This window comes from Lithobates pipiens, unplaced genomic scaffold (genome assembly GCF_037356315.1).
Source record: "Lithobates pipiens isolate NorthernLeopardFrog02 unplaced genomic scaffold, aLitPip1_a1.2 Scaffold_28, whole genome shotgun sequence".
In the NCBI taxonomy this organism is placed as follows: domain Eukaryota; kingdom Metazoa; phylum Chordata; class Amphibia; order Anura; family Ranidae; genus Lithobates; species Lithobates pipiens.
Genome location: NW_027507789.1, coordinates 6,257,533 through 6,278,585, shown reverse-complemented (window position 1 = coordinate 6,278,585; position 21,053 = coordinate 6,257,533).

Below are 21,053 nucleotides of genomic sequence, written 5' to 3'. Positions count from 1 at the left end.
AAGTTCTCTCCTTCCATTGTACACATCTCTCTAGCCTTCCTCCCTTCCTTCCCTTTCTTCCTTCCTTCTCTCCCTCCCTTCCTTCTTCCCTTCTTCTCTCCCTCCCTTCCTTCTTCCTATCTTCTCTCCCTACCTTCCATTTCCTTGTTCATTTCCTTTCACTTTCTTTTCCTTCTACACTTTTCTCCCCTCCTTGCTTCCTTCATTCTTTCCTTCCTTACTTCACTGCTCCACCCTTCTTCCCTTACCTGGTCTTTCTCTCCTCCCTCCTTCTTCCTCTCTCCCTCCTTCCTTCTCTCTCTTCTTTTCTTTCCTTCTTCTTCCTCCCTTCTCTCTTCTCTCCTCCTTCCTTTCTCTTTCCTTTTTCCTTCCTCCTTTTCTCTCCCCCTCCTTGCTTCCTTCTCTCTTCCTTTCTTCTTCCTGCTCCTCCCTTCCTTCCCTTCCCTGGTCTTTCATGCTTCTCTCCCTCTCTCCCTTCCTCCCTCCATTTCTCTCTTTCTTTCTTTTTCTTCTTTCTTTTCTTTTCTTTCTTTCTTTCTTTCTTTCTTTCTTTCTTTCTCTTTCTTTCTTTCTTTCTCTTTAGTTATCTCTCTCTTTCTTTCTCTCTCTCTTTCATTCTATCTTCCCACCCTCCCTTTAGGTCTTTCCTCCCTTTTCTTGTTTCTTTCCTTTCCTTAACCCCCCCCCCCCTTTTCCTTCCTTCTTTCCCTCTCTTTGTTCCTTTCATTTTTCCCATCACTCATTCATTCCTTTATTTCTTCCTTTCCTCTTTCTCTCTTTTTTGCTTCTCCCCCCCCCCCCCTTTCCTCAGCTGTGTCCTCCCTGCAGTGTTCTATGTGTGGAATAAACACAGAGGGTGTGCATTAAACTCCAGGGGACTACACAAGTGTGAACGCCTCCTAAGAAGACACAGTGGGGTTGATTTACTAAGACTGGAGAATGCAAAATCTGGTGCAGCTGTGCACCTTGCTGCAGCTTGTTCAATTAAAGCGGAGTTCCACCCAAAAGAGGAACTTCCGTTTATTCACCCCCCCCCCCCCTCCGGTGCTACATTTGGCACCTTTCAGGGGGGAGGGGGGAACGGGGATCTGTGTTTGACAGGTACCCTTTCCCACTTCCGGAGACGGCCCAGCGGCACTGCCTCTCAGAAGTTCACCCCCCCCCCCCTCCTCCTTCCTCCGCTGCTGGGCCAATTAGAAAACGCAGCGCTTTTCGCATGCGCAGTAGGGAACCGGCTTCACACCCGTGTTCCCTTACCAGGAATGCCGGTGGCTGCAACCAAAATTGCGGGCGCCCTGGACAGGTAAGTGTCCTTATATTAAAAGTCAGCAGCTGCAGTGTTTGTAGCCGCTGATTTTACATTTTCCTAAGCTTTGACAACAAATACCGGAAGCTGATTGGTTTCTATGCAGAGCTGCACCAGATTTTGCACTTTACTCTTTACTTACATTTAAAGAGACAAAACATGGAAAAATGTGCAAGTATTGTAGAGACGGACTATATATATATATATATGCACAGCCAGAGATTCCTTCATTTGAAAAAAGCAAAAAAATAAAATGCACGGTGTTGAAGTTCAGGAATTATCAGATATTCAAAGTGGCAGCGAAATGATCCGCGTTCTGACAACGCCGCCCGTATCGCATTGTCTATGCAAATTCTATTTGACTTGTGTTTGCATAGGAAGCCGTGGTCGGATTTGAATGCACATTTCTCATTCCAATGCTGTCCTTCCTATTCTAATCACCTGCTTCATGTTTATTTTACTCCCCGTTTACATACCATGCCTGGGCTTCAGAGGAAGACAACAAGAAATATACCAGGACAACTACACAACTTACACTGAGGATATTCCCTGGAATTGTCAGTATAATGTTGGGGGGTGAATTGTAAGTCAATGGAAGCACAGGCTGTATACCGGGCAGGTATTGCAATTTTACCATAGCTACATGGGGCCAGCTTGGAGTATGTATGTGTGCCACACCTGTGGGATCCCCATGGAAGTTCAAAATGACTGTAGTACACACCGCTACTACACCACTACTACACCACTATTACACTGCTGCTACACCACTACTACACCACTATTACACTGCTGCTACACCGCTACTACACCACTATTACACTGCTGCTACACCGCTACTACACCACTATTACACTGCTGCTACACCACTACTACACCAATATTACACTGCTGCTACACCGCTACTACACCACTATTACACTGCTGCTACACCCCTATTACACCACTATTACACTGCTGCTACACCGCTACTACACCACTATTACACTGCTGCTACACCCCTATTACACCACTATTACACTGCTGCTACACCACTACTACACCACTATTACACTGCTGCCACACTGCTACTACACCACTATTACACTGCTGCCACACTGCTACTACACCACTATTACAATCCTGCTATGCCACTACTACACCACTATTACACTGTTGCTACACCGCTACTACACCACTATTACACTACTACTACACCGCTACTACACCACTATTACACTACTACACTACTACTACACCACTATTACACTGCTGCTACACCACTATTACACTGCTGCTACACCACTATTACACTGCTACTACACCACTATTACACTGCTGCTACACCACTATTACACTGCTGCTACACCACTATTACACTGCTACTACACCACTATTACACTGCTGCTACACCACTAGTACACTGCTACTAGACACCACTACTACACCATTATTACACTGCTGCTACACCGCTACTACACCACTATTACACCACTATTGCACTGCTACTACACCACTATTACACTGCTACTACACACCACTACTACACCACTATTACACTGCTGCTACACCACTATTACACTGCTGCTACACCACTATTACACTGCTGCTACACCACTATTACACTGCTACTACACCACTATTACACTGCTGCTACACCACTAGTACACTGCTACTAGACACCACTACTACACCATTATTACACTGCTGCTACACCGCTACTACACCACTATTACACCACTATTACACTGCTGCTACACTACTATTACACTGCTACTACACACCACTACTACACCACTATTACACTGCTGCTACACTGCTACTACACCACTATTACACTGCTGCTACATCACTACTACACCGCTATTACACTTCTGTTACATCACTACTACACCACTGCTACACCACTACTACACCACTATTACACTGCTGCTACACCACTACACACCACTACTACAACAGGGATCCCACAAGTATGGCACATACATACTGACACTGGTCCAAGCTGGGGCTATGTGACGTAAAAACAATGGCCATACCTGGAATTCTGCTTTATTAAAGTAATATTCCAGTCACATTTTTTTTTTTAATTGTTAATTAAAAGATAAAATAAAAAAGCAGATTTTGCTGCAATACTCACCTTTTATATGAAGTTGCCTCCTTCAGCCACTAGATGTCCTCAGTCTTCTTCATTGAAAAAGAGCCAGCACCATTCAACCCCCTCCTCGGAACCCCAGGCTGTCATAGTCTGTCTACTAGTCATGTCATAGTGATGAGTTTTCTTTTCACTATGATTGCTCCTCCTATCAGCATGCACCTTGACAGCTCATGAATTGATTGGCTCCTTGTGCTGCTCTTCCTTGCACTCTGCTGTACAGGGACTGCAAGAGGCGGTACTAGTATTAGGTTTAAGAACTTACATTGAAATAAATATACAGAGCTGCTGAAATTTGCGTTGTTTATATCTGCCGGGAGCAGCTGCAGCCGCCATCTTCTGGTTCTGTTTTTTAAAACCGGCGATCGGCTTTCCTGCAAAAGTAATCCGAGCGCCTTTACAGCCACCCAATCACAGCGCCTTTACAGCCACCCAATCACTTACAGAACTTGGAAGGGGCCCATAAAGTGTCCCTGTCACTGCCCCCAGCAATCACAAGGAGGCATGCTCACCCTCTGTGATAGCAATAAAGTTGAATGAAATAAAAAAAAAAATGAAATATTATTTTTACTCATTTACATTTTTTTTACTAATTAAAAAATGTAAATGCTCACATCAAAATAAGAACCGGGACCGGGACTGGGACGCACATCTAAATGGTGTTTACATCACACATGGGAGGCATTGCCGCAAACAGATTTTGGGCATCCCCTGCAATAAAAAGGTAATTATCGATGGGATACTCCCAAAGGGGAATCACATCTAAAGGGACGCAGACCCTGCCACTTTCCTGATTAGAACCCTGCAAGTGCAGCAGCTGATTGGTAATTATAAAGTCACTCCCATTCAGATTCACTTTAGACAGAGAAACAAACAGTTATTTCTTCACAGTAACAAAAGGCCGGAATCTGCAACAAAGTTTGTTACAATCTCTGCAATGTACAGAGATCACCCAGAGGGGGAGGGGCTTTTTCTCAGCAAAAGTGGAGTTACTTTTTAAGTCATCCAGAGATGCCATACAGCACATGTGTCAATCCTGAACTCTGCACTCTGTACATAGCGCACCCCAGAATCCTGCACTTGGCACATAGCGCACTCTAGAACCCTGCACTCTATACATAGCGCACCCCAGAATCCTGCACTTGGCACATAGCGCACTCTAGAACCCTGCACTCTATACATAGCGCACCCCAGAATCCTGCACTTGGCACATAGCGCACTCTAGAACCCTGCACTCTATACATAGCGCACCCCAGAATCCTGCACTTGCCACATAGCGCACTCTAGAACCCTGCACTCTATACATAGCGCACCCCACAACCCTGCACTCTGTACATAGCGCACCCCAGAATCCTGTACTTGGTACATAGCACACCCCAGAATCCTGTAGTTGGTACATAGCGCACCCCAGAACCCTGCACTCTATACATAGCACTGCCTGAACCCTACACCCGGTACATAGCGCACCCCAGAATCCTGTACTTGGTACATAGCGCACCCCACAACCCTGCACTCTGTACATAGCACAGCCCTGAACGCTGCACTCTGTACATAGCACACCCCAAAATCCTGTACTTGGTACATAGCGCACCCCACAACCATGCACTCTATACATAGCACAGCCCTGAACCCTGCATCCTGTACATAGCGAGCCCCAGAATCCTGTACTTGGTACATAGCACACCCCAGAATCCTGTACTTGGTACATAGCACACCCCAGAATCCTGTACTTGGTACATAGTGCACCCCACAACCCTGCACTCTGTACATAGCACACCCCAGAATCCTGCACTTGGTACATAGTGCACCCCACAACCCTGCACTCTGTACATAGCACACCCCAGAATCCTGTACTTGGTACATAGCGCACCCCAGAATCCTGTACTTGGTACATAGCGCACCCCACAACCCTGCACTCTGTACATAGCGCACCCCAGAATCCTGCACTTGGTACATAGTGCAACCCAGAATCCTGTACTTAGTACATAGCGCACCCCAGAACCCTGCACTCTGTACATAGCACACCCCAGAATCCTGTACTTGGTACATAGCGCACCCCAGAACCCTGCACTCTATACATAGCGCAACCCAGAATCCTGTACTTAGTACATAGCGCACCCCAGAACCCTGCACTCTATACATAGCGCAACCCAGAACCCTGCACTCTGTACATAGCACACCCCAGAATCCTGTACTTGGTACATAGCACACCCCAGAATCCTGTACTTGGTACATAGCACACCCCAGAATCCTGTACTTGGTACATAGCACACCCCAGAACCCTGCACTCTATACATAGCGCAACCCAGAATACTGTACTTGGTACATAACGCAACCCAGAATCCTGTACTTAGTACATAGCGCACCCCAGAACCCTGCACTCTGTACATAGTGCACCCCAGAACCCTGCACTCTATACATAGCGCACCCCAGAACCCTGCACTCTGTACATAGTACACCCCAGAATCCTGTACTTGGTACATAAAACACCCCTGAACTCCGCACATAGCGCACTCCTGGTATTTATTTCCCCTTTAAGATCCTCCCAATTTGGCCACACCCACCGTTCGATTCGGTTGAAGGTGGGGGGGGGGTTTATTTCACCTATTCTAAGGAAAAAAATCTGAAGACAAAAATAAGCAGAAGATCTGATGGTGTGTATGGGGGCTTTACAAATGCTTGAGGGCAACCATAACGCGGCCTTCTATGAAGCTGAGTTTGGCTCCTCTGCCATGCAAAGTTGATGTAACAAATTGTTATTTCAACACACATTACAAAGAAAATGTTGCCAGGAAGACCAGTGAGAGGTTTGTTACACACATTGGTGGAATATATTACTCATTTCTTTCATTTTCTCCCACAAACTCCCCAGCATTGGGCAGCGATCATCTCCTCTCTATGGGTCCCGTCAGCGCCGGCCGTCTCCTCTTCTTCCAAATTAACTTTGTAATTCAGGAAGGAACAGGACATTTTTTAATAACGGGTCACTGAAAAATGTCCTCCCTATTAACCTCCTCCGAGCGTGTGACATTACCTCCAGGCAGAGCCGTATTGCGTTCCTGGCGTTTTACACAGATAAATGGCCGCCGGGGTCACCAAATCCGCTTTATTCTTATCTTACACCCCGCCAAGGATAGGCATGCCTGGAAGAGGCGCATAAAATCCATACATTTCCGTATAGACTTCAGACGGCACAATTAACACCGAGACTTCCTAAAAGCAGTCATCGCATCTACCGCTATCAATATTCTATCGGAGCGCCATAAACCCCGAGGAGAAAGGGCAACGCGGCCGACACTTTTAAGAGATGTTAATTTTTTGTAACAGATAGTCGAACTGTTCCATGTATCATTACCGGCATCGCTGATTAATTGGAGACCAGGCAGAATTTGCTGTAGAATTTAATCTGTTATGCAAAAAAAAATGTCGCGCCAACAGGGCTGTACTAATAAATTCACTCATTAACCACTTGACCACCGGGCACGTAAACCCCCTTCCTAACCAGACCAATTTTCAGCTTTCGGTGCTCTCACACTTTGAATGACAATTACTCAGTCATGCAACACTGTACCCATATGAAATGTTTGTCCTTTTTTTTTTACAAACAAATAGAGCTTTCTTTTGAAGGTATTTAATCACCGATGGGGTTTTTATTTTGTGCGCTATAAATCAAAAAAGACTGAAAATTAGGTAAAAAAAAATAAAAAACAATTCTTTGTTTCTGTTACAATTTATTGCAGAGTATCGGCAGAGTACTGGCAAGTATTGCACAGTGTTGCAGAGTACTGGCAAGTATTGCACAGTGTTGCAGAGTACTGGCAAGTATTGCACAGTGTTGCAGAGTACTGGCAAGTATTGCACAGTGTTGCAGAGTACTGGCAAGTATTGCACAGTGTTGCAGAGTATTGGCAAGTATTGCACAGTGTTGCAGAGTATTGGCAAGTATTGCACAGTGTTGCAGAGTATTGGCGAGTATTTGCAGAGTATTTGCAGAAGATTGCAGTGTTGCAAAGTATTGCACAGTGTTGCAGAGTATTGGCACAGTGTTGCAGAGTATTGGCACAGTGTTGCAGAATATTGCAGTGTTGCAGAGTATTGGCAGAGTATTGCACAGTGTTGCAGAGTATTGGCATAGTATTGGCGAGTATTTGCAGAATATTGCAGTGTTGCAGAGTATTGGCAGAGTATTGCACAGTGTTGCAGAGTATTGGCAGAGTATTTGCAGAATATTGCAGTGCTGCATAGTATTGGCAGAGTATTGCACAGTGTTGCAGAGTATTGGCAGAGTATTGGCAGAGTATTGGCAGAGTATTGGCAGAGTATTGGCGAGTATTTGCAGAGTGTTGCAGAGTATTGGCAGTGTATTGCACAGTGTTGCAGAGTATTGGCAGAGTATTGAACAGTGTTTCAGAGTATTGGCAGAGCATTGGCAGAGCATTGGCGAGTATTGGCAGAGTATTGGCAGAGTATTGGCAGAGTGATGCAGAGTATTGGCAGTGTATTGCACAGTGTTGCAGAGTATTGGCAGAGTATTGGGCAGAGTATTGGGCAGAGTATTGGCAGAGTATTGGCAGAGTATTGGGCAGAGTATTGGGCAGAGTATTGGAGAGTATTGGGCGAGTATTGGGCGAGTATTGGGCGAGTATTGGGCGAGTATTGGCGAGTATTTGCAGAAGATTGCAGTGTTGCAAAGTATTGCACAGTGTTGCAAAGTATTGCACAGTGTTGCAGAATATTGCAGTGTTGCAGAGTACTGGCAAGTATTGCACAGTGTTGCAGAGTACTGGCAAGTATTGCACAGTGTTGCAGAGTATTGGCAAGTATTGCACAGTGTTGCAGAGTATTGGCAAGTATTGCACAGTGTTGCAGAGTATTGGCGAGTATTTGCAGAGTATTTGCAGAAGATTGCAGTGTTGCAAAGTATTGCACAGTGTTGCAGAGTATTGGCACAGTGTTGCAGAGTATTGGCACAGTGTTGCAGAATATTGCAGTGTTGCAGAGTATTGGCAGAGTATTGCACAGTGTTGCAGAGTATTGGCATAGTATTGGCGAGTATTTGCAGAATATTGCAGTGTTGCAGAGTATTGGCAGAGTATTGCACAGTGTTGCAGAGTATTGGCAGAGTATTTGCAGAATATTGCAGTGCTGCATAGTATTGGCAGAGTATTGCACAGTGTTGCAGAGTATTGGCAGAGTATTGGCAGAGTATTGGCAGAGTATTGGCAGAGTATTGGCAGAGTATTGGCAGAGTATTGGCAGAGTATTGGCGAGTATTTGCAGAGTGTTGCAGAGTATTGGCAGTGTATTGCACAGTGTTGCAGAGTATTGGCAGAGTATTGAACAGTGTTGCAGAGTATTGGCAGAGCATTGGCAGAGCATTGGCGAGTATTGGCAGAGTATTGGCAGAGTATTGGCAGAGTGATGCAGAGTATTGGCAGTGTATTGCACAGTGTTGCAGAGTATTGGCAGAGTATTGGGCAGAGTATTGGGCAGAGTATTGGGCAGAGTATTGGGCAGAGTATTGGGCAGAGTATTGGGCAGAGTATTGGGCAGAGTATTGGGCGAGTATTGGCGAGTATTTGCAGAGTGTTGCAGAGTATTGCACAGTATTGGCAGAGTATTGGCAGAGTATTGGCAGAGTATTGGCAGAGTATTGGCGAGTATTGGCGAGTATTGGCAGAGTATTGGCAGAGTATTGGCAGAGTATTGGCAGAATATTGCAGTGTTGCAGAGTATTGCACAGTATTGGCGAGTATTGGCAGAGTATTGGCAGAGTATTGGCGAGTATTGGCGAGTATTGGCGAGTATTGGCAGAGTATTGGCAGAGTATTGGCAGAGTATTGGCAGAATATTGCAGTGTTGCAGAGTATTGCACAGTGTTGGCGAGTATTGGCAGAGTATTGGCAGAGTATTGGCAGAGTATTGGCAGAATATTGCAGTGTTGCACAGTGTTGGCGAGTATTGGCAGAGTATTGGCAGAGTATTGGCAGAGTATTGGCAGAGTATTGCAGTGTTGCAGAGTATTGACAAGTATTTGCAGAGACACAGTTGATCACATGGTAAAGGCCCCTTTAATTGGCCCTTTACCCCAATCTGTGAGCAGCGGTCACAGATCATTCCCGGAAAACATGCCGCAGGAGGCACAAAGGGACGAGGTTCTGGGAGGACATCTATAGACGCCTGTCGCCGTAGGTGTAAGTTGACAGCTTTAAGAGCTCTAGGGGGATCTCGTGAGCCAGAGCCAATGCACGTGACCAGTGGCCGCTATGTCTGCCGGCGACCCGTGATCGCTGCACAGAGCGCCAGAACGGGGATCTGTCAATGTAAACAAACAGATCCCGTTCTGTCAGGGAAGTAAAGAGAGATCGTCTGTTCTTAGTGATCCCCCCCCCCCCCCCACTTAGAAACACCTCGTTAGTATACACTTAACCCCATGATCGCCCCCTAGTGTTAACCCCCTTCCTTACCAGTGTCATTTATACAGTAATCAGTGGCTATTTTTAGCTCTGATCACTGTATAAATGTCACCGATCACAAAAAAAAGTGTCAAAGGTGTCCGATCTGTCCACCGCAATGTCGCAGTCCTGCTGAAAATCGCTGATCACCGCCATTACTAGTACAAAAAAATATATAATAAAAATACCATAAATATGTTCCCAGCTTTGTAACTTTTGCGAAAACAAATCAATATACAGTTGATTACGATTTTATTTATCAAAAATATGTAGCAGAATACATATTGGCCTAAACTGATGAAGACATTTTTTCTTATATATATATATATATATATATATATATATATATATATATATATATATATATATATATATATATATATATATATATATATAATGTGTGTGTGTGTGTGTGTGTGTATATGTATATATATATATATATATATATATATATATATATATGTATATATATATATATATATATATATATATATATATATATATATATATATATATTTCATTTTTTTATTTATTATAGCAAAAACTATAAAAAAAATGATAGCGCCAACAGTTTGCGCAGTGCTTTACAACATAAATGGAGACCCGGGGGCTTCCAATCTTGTATTTCCTTATCCTTACTATATTTGTAATATTTATGTGATGGAGAATGGCGGCTCTCGGGTTCCATCCAGCAACATATTATGAAATAACAGAAGATTTGTGGAAATACTTCTTGTGACAAAAGATACGTTCCCCGGACTTACACAGTCGGCTCTTATCGCGGGCGATGTACCAGTTCAGCGCTACAAACGCTTCTTCAGATGGAACACGATGATAACGGAAGTATTCCGCACCCCCCCCTCCCCCCCCCCACTGCTCTTCTTTTCATAAATACGTTCAAACTGATTCTCAGGCCACAGATTTAATTAAAATACTTTAATTGCCTTCTCTTCTTAAATTACAATCCTTAACCAGCAGCCAACGCAGAGCAAGAATTTAAAGCAGGAGACGGATTTTTATTAAAAACCATAAAAAAAAAAAAAAAAAAAAAAAAAAAGAGACAGATTTGTGAGGTTTGTAGAATGAATGGTGAAATCTTTGTGATCTGAGCTTCAGGTTTCAGCAAAATAGGTTTTATTAAAAAAAAAAAAAAAAAAAAATACAGTTTTGACTTTGTGGATTGAAAGTCAACAACAGAGCAGAAATATCGGGATTGCTCTTTTTCCCCCCACACACGGTCGGAAATTCCGGAGGAAAAAGTCCGATCGGATTACGTTGTCGGAAAATTCCGATCGGGTGTGGGCTCTATCGGACTTTTACCGTCCGAAATTCAGACGAAAAAAGTTCGAGAGCAGGATCTAAAATTTTCCCAATAGCAAAATCCGATCTGACTTTTTCCGTTCGTTCGTAGAGCTGTAAATCTTTTTCCGATCGTTTATAGATCTGTAAATCTTTTTCCGATCGTTTATAGACCTGTAAATCTTTTTCCAAACGCTTGTAGAGTTGCAAATCTTTTTCCAATCGTTTGTAGAGCTGTAAATCTTTTCCCGAATGTTCGTAGAGCTGCAAATCTTTTTTCCGATCGTTTGTAGAGAATTCCGATCGGACAAAGTGCCACGCATGCTCAGAATAAAATTACGAGATGAAAGCTATTGGCTCCTGGACTTTTTCCGTCAGAAATTCAGAAGAAAAAAGTTTGAGAGCAGGATCTAAAATTTTCTGACAACAAAATCCGATCGGACTTTTTCCGATCGTTTGTAGAGCTGTAAATCTTTTTTCCGATCGTTTGTAGACCTGTAAGTCTTTTTCCGATTGTTTATAGACCTGTAAATCTTTTTCCGATCGTTTGTAGAGCTGTAAATCTTTTTCCGATCGTTTGTAGAGCTGTAAATCTTTTTCCGATCGTTTGTAGAGCTGTAAATCTTTTTCTGATCGTTTGTAGACCTGTAAATCGTTTGTAGAGAATTCCGATCGGACAAAGTGCCACGCATGCTCAGAATAAAATTACGAGACGAAAGCTATTGGCTCCTGGCCTCTACGTAGTCCCGTCATACGCAACAAACGTCACCGCGTTCAGAACGGTCGGATTTTCCGACAACTTTGTCCGACCGTGTGTATGCAACACCGGTTTTGGCCAAAATCCGTCGGAAAAAATCTGATGGATTTTGTTGTCGGAATGTCCGCCCGTGTGTACAGGGCGTTATTTTTTACTTTTCGCACATAATACACTTCAGGTGGTCTCAGCGTGGGATATACCCGATATTGTCAAAAGTATTGGGACACCTGCCTTTACACACACGCAGACTTTAATGGCATTCCGGTCTAATGCCGCGTACACACGATCGGAATTTCCGACAACAAAACCGTGATTTTTTATTTTTTTTTCCGAAGGGTGTTGGCTCCAACTTGTCTCGCATACACGCGGTCACACAAATGTTGTCGGAAAATTCCGAACGTGAGAACGCGGTGACGTACAAGACGTACGACGAGCTGATAAAAAGGAAGTTCAGTAGTGCGGCTTCTTCTGCTTGATCCCGAGCATGAGTGAGCTTTTGTGCGACGGACTTGTGTACACACATGATCGGACTTTCCGGCAGCAAGTGAAGTTGGCAGAAAATTCGAGAACCTGCCTTCAAACATTTGTTGGCCGAAAATTCCGACAGAAAATGGAGCGAACACGCGGTCGAACTTTCCGACAACAAGGTCACATCCAACATTTCCCGCTGGTGAGTCCGACCGCCTGTACGCTCCATCGAACATTTGCTGTCGGAATTTTCGGCCAACAAATGTTTGAGAGCAGGTTCTCGAATTTTCCGCCAACTTCACTTGCTGCCGGAAAGTCCGAGTGTGTGTACCCGGCATTAGTCCGTAGGGTTCAATATTGAGTTGGCTCCGCCCTTTGCAGCTATAATAGCTTCAACTCTTCTGGGAAGGCCGTCCACAAGGTTTAGGAGGGTGTCTATGGGAATGTTTGACCATTCTTCCAGAAGCGCATTTGTGAGGTCAGGCACTGATGTTGGATGAGAAGGCCTGGCTCGCAGTCTCCGCTCTAATTCATCACAAAGTTGTTCTGTCGGGTTGAGGTCAGGACTCTGTGCAGGCCAGTCAAGTTTCTCCACCCCAAACCCGCTCATCCATGTATTTATGGACCTTGCTTTGTGCACTGGTGCACAGTCATGTTGGAACGGGAAGGGGCCGTCCCCAAACTGTTCCCACAAAGTTGGGAGCATGAAATTGTCCAAAATGTCTTGGTATGCTGACGCCTTAAGAGTTCCCTTCACTGAGGACTAAGGGGCCCAACCCCTGAAAAACAACCCCCCCACACCATAATCCACCCCTCCACCAAATGATTAAGATAGAAGTTGCCTTGAAATGGCAAAGGAACCTTTCCTAATGTTGGAGCAAATTCAGTAGTGCTAATTTCACGCGTTTTGGGGTCTCACAAGTCAGATCCCAAGTCACAGCAGTGTGAACCAAGCCCAAAGGTTATAAGGTATTTGCTAAAGGTCACACACCTCCCAACTTTCTGAGATGGGAATGAGGGGCATCACAGTTGTGTGACTATAGCGAATTAATATTCGCTATTGTCTTCATGATCCTCTTCCCGGCCAAACAAGAAGCGGGTCCTGAGACATGTCACCCCATTGGCCAAAAGGAGAAGCGATACTATTGGACGCCGAGGAGGGAGGAGACGCAGGGGAAGCCACTGTGAAGCCCAGGAGGAGGAGAAGCAGGGTGAGGGCTGCTGCCTGCGATCTTTATTTGGGGCTGGTGACCGACCGAAGGGGGGTGGGATGGATTGTTTGCCAACCCCCCAAAAGAAAATTCAGTGCTCAGCTGCATGCGCTGATTGAATTACATTTTCCAACATTCCCGTTTGAGAGAGGCCGTCCCACACTCAACAGAAGTTGATCAGATGATGGCAAACTTTTTGTCTGCAGCCGCTGATCGGTGTATTCGGACAGCTGCGAGCGCTGCTCTCAGAACACAACGGGATTGATTTACTAAAACTGAAGAGTGCGAAAACCTGGTGCAGCTCTGCGTGGTAGCCAATCAGCTCTCTGCTTTCCAGAGCTGAGCGATCCAGTGTAAAATCTGCACTTTCAATGGATGTAGAGGAGACTGCAGATAAACGGGCACAACTTATGTAGGATGATTTGTTTTATCTCTGTGTATCACCTGATGCCAGTCACCTCACTGGGTATATGGAAGGGGTTCACAAGCACTTTAGCTTTGGCATACTGAAGAAAAGGAGTGTCAATCCCTTTTATCTATGGATGGCAGTTGGGGGGTAATAACTAGTGATGGACGAACTTCCGACGGGACGTTTCGCGAACGCGAAACGCGAACGGGCACAAACGTTCGCGAAAACGACCGTTCGCCGCGGGCTCCATTGACTTCAATGGGAGGCGAATTTCGCAAACCTTTAGGTCGAATTTGCGGCCACGGGGTAATTATTAGGGGGTAGCACGTAGTCCCACCACCTGGACAATAGCATAATACATGTATGAGGTGAATTTGGGATCGATAACTACAAGCATTTTTTTTTTATTTGGGAAATTGTTCTGACAATTCAGGACTATGGAGCTAATGAAGGCAATGGAGGAGAGGGAAGGTCAGGGACCAGGGTAGGCAAACAAGAGGGTGCAGGAGATACAGAGCACTGACAGCAGCACCGTAATACAGAGCACTGACATCAGCACCGTGACATACAGCGCTGACAGCAGCTCCGTGACATACAGCGCTGACAGCAGCTCCGTGACATACAGCGCTGACAGCAGCTCCGTGACATACAGCGCTGACAGCAGCTCCGTGACATACAGCGCTGACAGCAGCTCCGTGACATACAGCGCTGACAGCAGCACCGTGACATACAGCGCTGACAGCAGCTCCGTGACATACAGCGCTGACAGCAGCTCCGTGACATACAGCGCTGACAGCAGCTCCGTGACATACAGCGCTGACAGCAGCTCCGTGACATACAGCGCTGACAGCAGCTCCGTGACATACAGCGCTGACAGCAGCACCGTGACATACAGCGCTGACAGCAGCTCCGTGACATACAGCGCTGACAGCAGCTCCGTGACATACAGCGCTGACAGCAGCTCCGTGACATACAGCGCTGACAGCAGCTCCGTGACATACAGCGCTGACAGCAGCTCCGTGACATACAGCGCTGACAGCAGCTCCGTGACATACAGCGCTGACAGCAGCTCCGTGACATACAGCGCTGACAGCAGCTCCGTGACATACAGCGCTGACAGCAGCTCCGTGACATACAGCGCTGACAGCAGCTCCGTGACATACAGCGCTGACAGCAGCACCGTAAGCAGCCCCAGGAGGAAGTCAGCACAGCACAGGGATGGTGTGATCCCCTCATAATAAGAACCCCCAGGAGGAAGTCAGCACAGCACAGGGATGGTGGGAGCCCCTCATAATAAGAACACCCAGGAGGAAGTCAGCACAGCACAGGGATGGTGGGAACCCCTCATAATAAGCAGCCCCAGTAGAAATATGACACCGCTCAACCTCTTCAAAGAGGAGGGTAGGGGCATATAGTACGGTGTGCTTTTTTGGGTCAGGGAAGTGAGCCAAATGAATTAAGAAGGTCTGTGTGCTTGATTCCAAAAATTGTTTATAGACATATACATGGTCTACTGATCACATGTGTTGAATTCCTCCGAGATCCATGCCTCATTCATTTTTAGAAATGTGAGGTAGTTAACACTGTGGTGAGCTAGGCGAGTACGCTTATCGGTCACAATCCCCCCTGCTGCGCTGAACGTCCTTTCGGACAGGACACTGGATGAGGGGCAAGCCAACAGTTCGATTGCAAATTGGGCAAGCTCTGGCCAGAGGTCAAGCCTGCCCACCCAGTAGTCTAGGGGTTCATCACTCCTCAGAGCGTCCACATCGGCCGTTAACCCAATGTAGTCGGACACCTGACGGTCTAGGCGTTCCCTGATGCTGGATCCGGATGACACCTGTCGATGGGTCGGCTGAAAGAATGACCTCATATCCGAAGTCACCAACACATCTTCAAACCGGCCTCTTCTTGCAGGCGCTGTTGGATTGGTACCCGCAAATCCTTCTCTGGGAGTGGGAATTGCTCCTCTGCCAGCGCACGCAAAAGCAGAATGCAGCATTTCTCGAAGCAAGGCCTGGAAGTGCTGCATTCTGACAGCCCTCTGCGACGGCGGTAACATTTCCGCCATTTTGTGTTTGTACCGGGGGTCTAAGTACGTTGCCACCCAGTACTGGTCCTTGACCCTCATGCTTTTTATACGGGGGTCCCTATTAAAACACTGGAGCATGAAGGCCCCCATTTGCACTAAAGTGGAAGCGGTGTGGTGGCCTGGCTCCTGCTCATCATCCAGGATAATGTCGTCCTCTTCATTCTCCTCTCCCCATCCTCGCACAACAGGGATCCCAGAAAGGTTTAAAGCATGCTCTTCTTGCTCCTGCTCATCCGCCCCGGCACCATCCTCCTCTGACTCCTCATCAGACTCCTGTTGTTGACTTGTCTCAGATAGAGTAGCCCCCCCTGGGAATTCATCCAGCATTGCGACTTCCTCATCTTCCCGCTCCTGCTCCTCCACAGCCTGATCAATGACACGACGCAATGCACGCTCCAGAAAGAAGGCATAAGGTACCATGTCACTGATGGCGCCATGGCTGCGACTGACCAGTTTGGTGATCTCCTCAAATGGCCGCAGAAGTCTGCATGTGTCGCGCATGAGCAGCCACTGGCGCGGTGAAAAAAAACCCAGCTCCCCAGAACCGTTTCTTTCGCAGAGTTCATACAGGTAGACGTTAACTGCACGTTTCTGCTGGAGCAGCCTATCAAGCATATAGAAGGTTGAGTTCCATCGCGTCGGGCAATCGCAAATAAGACGTCTGACCGGCAGATGGTGTCGCCGCTGAATGTCAGCAAGGCGAGCCATGGCCGTGTAAGATCTTCTGAAATGGGCCGAGATTTTCCTTGCCTGCCGCAAGATGTCCTGGACCCCAGGGTATTTGACAAGGAATCGCTGCACGACCAAGTTTAAGACGTGTGCCATGCACGGCACGTGCGTGATTTTGCCCTGTTTCAATGCGCTAAGCAGATTGGCACCGTTGTCACACACCACTTTACCAACTGTCAAATTGAGCGGTGTTAGCCACTCATCTGCCTGTGAACGCAAAGCTGAAAGGAGTGCCGGGCCAGTGTGGCTCTTTGCTTCCAGGCACAACAGACGCAGCACGGCATGGCAACGTCTCACCTGGCATGTGGAATAGGTTCTGGGGAGCTTGGGCGGTGCAGTGGAAGAGACGCTAGCAGCGGAAAAGGAGGAGGCAGCTGAGGAGGAGAGGGAGGAGGATGGAGTAGGAGGAGGAGAAGAAGAGTCAGGCCTGCATGCAATCCGTGGCGGTAAAACCAAATCTACACGGGTGCCACGGGTTACATGCTTGACGGCCGTCAGAAGGTTCACCCAGTGGGCAGTAAAACTGATATACCTTCCCTGCCCGTGTTTGCTAGACCACGTGTCTGTGGTCAGATGTATCTTGGCACCGACACTGTGTGCCAGAGATACATTCACTTGCCGCTGAACATGGCCATATAGCTCTGGGATGCCCTTCTCTGAGAAATACTTCCTTCCTGGGACCTTCCATTGTGGTGTTCCAATGGCCACAAATTTGCGAAAGGCCTCCGAGTCCACCAGTTTATATGGCAGTAGTTGGCGGGCTATGAGTTCTGACAAGCCAGCCGCCAACCGTTGGGCAAGAGGGTTATCCGGCGTCATCATTTTTTTACGCTCAAACATTAGGCCCACGGAAGCCTGCCTTTTTGCAGAAAAATGTGAGCTTGGCGTGATGGAAGGTGGAGTGGAGGACAATTGTGAGGAGAGAGGAGAAGGAGAAGTAGAAGACGAGGCTGGACGGTGAGAGCCTGCAGTGTGGCTTTGTGTGTTCCGTTGCTCCCACTGGGCTCGGTGATGGCTGCTCATGTGCCTTCTTAAGGCGGTCGTCCCTAGGTGAGTATTGGGCTTACCGCGACTAACGCGTTGACTGCAAAGATTGCAGATGGCAACGCTATTGTCAGCAGCGGACACGTTAAAAAAAGCCCACACTGCGGAGCCATGTGCCGGTGTCCTGGGAGCGCCAGATGTGACCGTACATGGTCGATGACTCGCTCCTGATACATTTGCAGTCTGCTTTGTCCCTGCTGTGCAATGTAAGTCATTGCTGCTTCTCCTCCCTATCTGCTGGTCCATATCTCCCTCTGAACTCCCCTCCTCTTCCTCTCTTGTGGGCACCCACGTGACATCACTAGACACGTCATCATCAACGTCACCTTCCCCACCGCTATAAGTAGAGTAGGCAGCAACACCGGGGACCAACCTCCTCCTTGGGCTGATCTGGGTACTGGCGTCAGACTGCTGAGTAGCGCTTGTTGCTACCTCCTCTTCCTGATCCAATACCAAGAGTGGCTGCGCATCAGAAATGTCCTCTTGATATGGATCGGAAAATAATTCCAGTGACTCAAGCGGAAGGTATGTGGTGGTGGTGGTGGTGGTCGTGTTGTTGGTGGTAGTGTCTTTGGGGGTGCACATAGCAGAGAGTGAAGAAGAGGGTGCAGATCGAGAGGATGAGGAGGGTGCAGAAGAGTAAGGCTGAGCGAGCCACTCAACCAAGTCTGGTGCATCCTTTAAAGTAATTGAACGCACCTTCTGCAACTTCCCACTTTGGCTCAAGCCTGTTGCTCCTGCCCTACCCCTACCACCCCTGCGGAAGGGCCTGCCTCTTCCTCTGCATGTCATTTTTTAAATGACCCTGTGACAAAACTCTTAGTCCCTATACCGCTGAAGGACTGCTGCAGTATAGGTGAGCGGTCAGCAGTGGTGCACGTCAACCCTATCTATTGTGGACCTATAGCGGTCCTTACAGAACAGCAGACTGTACCGCACTCAAGCCTATGTACCGTAGCACCCTATACCAAGTTACCAGTCCTTATAAGAACTTTTGTGGACCAAGCAGGTTGTGTATTAGTGTTTAGCAGACTGTACGTCAGTCCCTATACCGCTGAAGGACTGCTGCAGTATAGGGCAGCGGTCAGCAGTGGTGCACGTCAACCCTATCTATTGTGGACCTATAGCGGTCCTTACAGAACAGCAGACTGTACCGCACTCAAGCCTATGTACCGTAGCACCCTATACCAAGTTACCAGTCCTTATAAGAACTTTTGTGGACCAAGCAGGTTGTGTATTAGTGTTTAGCAGACTGTACGTCAGTCCCTATACCGCTGAAGGACTGCTGCAGTATAGGGCAGCGGTCAGCAGTGGTGCACGTCAACCCTATCTATTGTGGACCGATAGCGGTCCTTACAGAACAGCAGACTGTACCGCACTCAAGCCTATGTACCGTAGCACCCTATACCAAGTTACCAGTCCTTATAAGAACTTTTGTGGAACAAGCAGGTTGTGTGTTAGTGATTAGCAGACTGTACGTCAGTCCCTATACCAATGAAGGACTGCTGCAGTATAGGGCAGCGGTCAGCAGTAGTGCACGGCAACCCTATGTATTGTGGACCGATAGCGGTCCTTACAGAACAGCAGACTGTAACGCACTCAGGCCTATGTACCGTAGCACCCTATACCAAGTTACCAGTCCTTATAAGAACTTTTGTGGAACAAGCAGGTTGTGTGTTAGTGATTAGCAGACTGTACGTCAGTCCCTATACCAATGAAGGACTGCTGCAGTATAGGGCAGCGGTCAGCAGTAGTGCACGGCAACCCTATGTATTGTGGACCGATAGCGGTCCTTACAGAACAGCAGACTGTAACGCACTCAGGCCTATGTACCGTAGCACCCTATACCAAGTTACCAGTCCTTATAAGAACTTTTGTGGACCAAGCAGGTTGTGTGTTAGTGATTAGCAGACTGTACGTCAGTCCCTATACCAATGAAGGACTGCTGCAGTATAGGGCAGCGGTCAGCAGTAGTGCACGGCAACCCTATGTATTGTGGACCGATAGCGGTCCTTACAGAACAGCAGACTGTAACGCACTCAGGCCTATGTACCGTAGCACCCTATACCAAGTTACCAGTCCTTATAAGAACTTTTGTGGACCAAGCAGGTTGTGTGTTAGTGATTAGCAGACTGTACGTCAGTCCCTATACCAATGAAGGACTGCTGCAGTATAGGGCAGCGGTCAGCAGTAGTGCACGGCAACCCTATGTATTGTGGACCGATAGCGGTCCTTACAGAACAGCAGACTGTACTGCACTCAGGCCTATGTACCGTAGCACCCTATACCAAGTTACCAGTCCTTATAAAAACTTTTGTGGACCAAGCAGGTTGTGTGTTAGTGTTTAGCAGACTGTGCGTCAGTCCCTATACCGCTGAAGGACTGCTGCAGTATAGGGCAGCGGTCAGCAGTAGTGCACGGCAACCCTATGTATTGTGGACCGATAGCGGTCCTTACAGAACAGCAGACTGTAACGCACTCAGGCCTATGTACCGTAGCACCCTATACCAAGTTACCAGTCCTTATAAGAACTTTTGTGGACCAAGCAGGTTGTGTGTTAGTGATTAGCAGACTGTACGTCAGTCCCTATACCAATGAAGGACTGCTGCAGTATAGGGCAGCGGTCAGCAGTAGTGCACGGCAACCCTATGTATTGTGGACCGATAGCGGTCCTTACAGAACAGCAGACTGTAACGCACTCAGGCCTATGTACCGTAGCACCCTATACCAAGTTACCAGTCCTTATAAGAACTTTTGTGGACCAAGCAGGTTGTGTGTTAGTGATTAGCAGACTGTACGTCAGTCCCTATACCAATGAAGGACTGCTGCAGTATAGGGCAGCGGTCAGCAGTAGTGCACGGCAACCCTATGTATTGTGGACCGATAGCGGTCCTTACAGAACAGCAGACTGTACTGCACTCAGGCCTATGTACCGTAGCACCCTATACCAAGTTACCAGTCCTTATAAAAACTTTTGTGGACCAAGCAGGTTGTGTGTTAGTGTTTAGCAGACTGTGCGTCAGTCCCTATACCGCTGAAGGACTGCTGCAGTATAGGGCAGCGGTCAGCAGTAGTGCACGGCAACCCTATGTATTGTGGACCGATAGCGGTCCTTACAGAACAGCAGACTGTAACGCACTCAGGCCTATGTA